This window comes from Apaloderma vittatum, unplaced genomic scaffold (genome assembly GCF_000703405.1).
Source record: "Apaloderma vittatum isolate BGI_N311 unplaced genomic scaffold, ASM70340v1 scaffold11285, whole genome shotgun sequence".
NCBI lineage: Eukaryota > Metazoa > Chordata > Aves > Trogoniformes > Trogonidae > Apaloderma > Apaloderma vittatum.
The window spans coordinates 8,487-12,319 of record NW_009715503.1 but is presented as its reverse complement, the minus strand read 5'-3'; positions in this window follow the sequence as shown (position 1 = coordinate 12,319).

Here is a 3,833-nt window from a genome sequence, read left to right as displayed (position 1 = left end):
CTTGCCCCTCCCCTTTGCCCCTTGCCCCTCCCCTTTCCCTTCCCTCCTTAACCACTTCACTTTGCCGTCCCCTTCTCTAACTTCCCTTTCCCTCCACTTCCCCTCTCGCTTTCCCCTCCCCATCAAACTTTATCTCTGTGTATGTGTGTATATGAGTGTATCCGACTGTAGCCATGTGTATCCGACTGTGTCTGAACATATCAGTGTGTGTCCTACTGTATCCAAACTTATCCAACAGTATCTGAACGTATCTGTGTGCATCCGTACTTATCTGAACGTATATGACTGTATCCAAACGTGTCTGACTGTATCTGTGCGTATCTGAACATATCCAAGTGTATCCGAATGTAACGACTGTATCCTAGTGCATGTGTGTATCTGAACATATCCCTATCCCTGTGTATCTGTCTGTATCCAACTGTATCTGTATCTGTGTATCCGTGTATCCGAACATATCCAAGTATATCTGTACGTATCCGAGTGTATCTGACTGTATCTGTGTGTATCTGAACGTATCCAACTCTATGTGTGTGTATCCAAGTGTATCTGTATCTGACTGTATCTCTGTGTATCCAACTGTATGTGTGTGTGTGTGTATCCAAGTGTATCTGACTGTATCTGTGTGTATCTGACTGTGTCCATGTGTGTCCGAGCATGTCCAAGCGTATCTGACTGTGTTCTGAACGTATCTGTATCTGAACTTATCCAAGTGAATCCGAACGTATCTGAGTGTATCTGACTGGATCCAAAGTTACCTGAACCTATCTGTGTTTACCCAAACTTATCTGTGTGTATCCAAATGTATCCGACTGCATCCGTATCTGTGTGTGTCCAAATGTATCCGTGTGTATCTGACTATATCCGAGTGTATCCGACTATCCGTATGTATCTGAGTGTATCTGAACTTATCCATGTGTATCCGGACATATCTGAGCGTATCTGAACTTATCGGTGTGTATCCAGCTCTGTCTGACTTTTGGATAAGTTCATATGTATCTGGACATATCCGAGTGGATCTAAACGTATCTAAGTGTAGCCGAGTGTATCCAAACTTGTCCATGTGTATCCAATTGTATCCGAGTGTGTGGGTATCAGTGTGTATCTGAGCACATCTCTGTGTGTGTATCTGAACGTATCCCAGTGTATTTGACTGTATCCGTGTATATCCGAATGTATCCGACTTTATCCGAGTGTATCTGTGTTTATCCAATTGTATCTGAACGTATCTGTGTGTATCCGAGTGCATATGAACTTATCCAAGTGTATCTGTGTGTATCTGAACTTATCTGAGTGTATCTGTGTCTATCCAACTTTATCCGAGTGTATCTGAACTTACCTGAACGTACCTGACTACATCTGTGTGTATCCGTGTGTAGCCGAGTGTATCCGTGTATATCTGTGGGTATCTGAACTTAACCGAACGTATTTGACTTTATCCGAGTGTATGTGTGTGTATCCAAATATATCCAACTGTATCCAAACTTATTTGTATGTATCCGAGTGTATCTGAACTTACCCGAGTGCATCTGACTGTATCCGTGTGCATCCAAGTGTATCTGTGTATCCACTTGTGTTTGTGTGTATCTGCTTCCAAACTTATCTGAGTGTATCCATACGTATCCAACTGTATCCAAGTGCACCTGATTGTATCTGAGTGTATCCGACTCTATCCTTGTGTATCCGACTGTATCAGAACATATCTGTGTTGATCAGAATGTATTGGAAGGGGGAACGGAAAGGGAAAAAGGAGGGAGAAGGTGAAAAAGGAAGATAAGGGAACAAGTGTATCTGTGTGTATCCACCTGTGTCCGTGTGTATCTGCTTCCAAACTTATCTGAGTGTATCCGTGTGTATTCGTACGTATCCAAGTGTATCTGACTGTATCTGACTCTATCCTTGTGTATCCGACTGTATCGGAACATATCTGTGTTGATCAGAATGTATTGAAAGGGGAAATGGAAAGGGAAAAAGAAGGGAGAAGGTGAAAAAGGAAGATAAGGGAAAAGGGAAAAAGCAATGAAGACAAGAGGGAAAGGAAAGGTAAAAGGGGAAAGGGAAAAGGGAAGGGAATAGAACAAAGGGAGTAGGGAAGAGGAGGAGAAAGAGAATGGAAGAGAAGGGAAAAGGGAAGGGAAAAGGGAGGAGAGGGAAAATGGAAAAAAAATGGAAAAGGGAAGAGGCAAAGAGGAGTGGAGATGTGTGGAAAAGAAAGGGAAAAGGAGTGGAAATGCGAGGAAAGGAAAGGGAAAAGGGAGGAGAGTGGGAAAAGAGAAATGGGAAAAAGAGTGGAGACAAGAGGAAAGGGAAAAAGGAGAGGAGAGGGAAGAGAGGAAAGGGTAGAAAAGACTAGAAAAGGGAATAAAATAGAAAATAGAAAAGGAGAGCCTAGAAGTGAAAATAAGAGAAAATAGAAAATAATTGAATAAAAATTAATAGTAAAGAAAAATATTAAAAATAGAAGAGAACATAAAAGAATAGAAGAGCAGAGCAAAGAAAAAAGATGAAATAATAAAAAAGGGAAAGGGAAAAGGAAGGAAAGGGGAAGGGACAAGAAAAAATAGGAAAAAGAAAAAGGAAGAGAATACAAAAGACAAAAAATAATGAAAATGAAGAGAATATAGGACAGTAATATATGGAAAACAGAATAGAAAAAAGAATGGAATAGAAGGTGAAGAATAGAAGAGAAATGAAAAGGAGACAATAATACGATTAGAAAAGAATAGAATAAAGTGGAAAAGAATATAATAGAATAGAAAAAAGAACTTGAAATTAAGAGAAAATAAAATACATAAGAAAATTAAAAAAAAGTCAAAATAGAGAATAGAAAAAATAGAGGCTACAAGAGAAAGTAAAAGTAATACAAGAGGAGAGGAGGAGAGGATGAGAAAAGAGAATGGAAAAGAAAAAAGTGAAAAGAGAATAGAAAACAGAAAAAAAGAAAATAATATGAAATAGTACAAGAGAATAATAAAGAAAAAATAGAAAATAAAAAAAAAATAGAAGAGCAGAGAAAAAAAGAGGAAAGAATATGAAATAAAAAAGAATAGGAAAAAGATGATAAAAAAGAGAAAAAAGAACACTGGCACAGGTTGCCCAGGGAGGTTGTGGAGTCTCCTTCTCTGGAGACATTCAAAACCTGCCTGGACGCGTTCCTGTGTGATCTACTGTAGGTGACCCTGCTCTGGCAGGGGGAGCTGGACTATAGATGGTCTTTTGAGGTCTCTTCCAACCCCTGACATTCTGTGATTCTGTGAAAAGGAGAGCAGAAAAGAGGAGAGAGAAAAGGAGAAAAGAAAAGGAGGAAAGGGGAGGAGTGTCTATTTTCTGTTCTGTTGTACTCTGGGAAGAACAGGTTTCAAAGGCACCAGCAGCAGTCTTGTTTGCTTCCTAACACGTGACTTGTGTTTTGTGTTTGTTTCATGGGTTTTTCCCTCCCTCTTCTCCCAGGTTAAAGAGTTCGACTCCGTCTCGCGGCTGGACCAGTGGCTCACCACCATGCTGCTGCGCATCAAGAAGTCGATCCAAGGGGAAGGGGATGGGGACCTGAAGTGACCCTGCAGGGGCTGTGGCAGTCGCCTCCCTCCCCTACTCGCCCCACAGCCGAGGGCCACAGCGGGACGCGCCCCGCCATCCCCAGCTTCATTTTGTCGCTTACGAGCCCCCGCACTGTGCGTGTTCTCTTTATTGGCATCCCCACTCTGTGTTGCGACGCCACGGGGAGACGGGGAGCGACGCTCGAGGCTGAACGGGGTGTGCTCAGAGCTTGGGTTTTTATTTCCATGGCGCTGGTGAAAAGCTTTGTGACCCTCACGTACCTGGCGACGGCCTCGTGC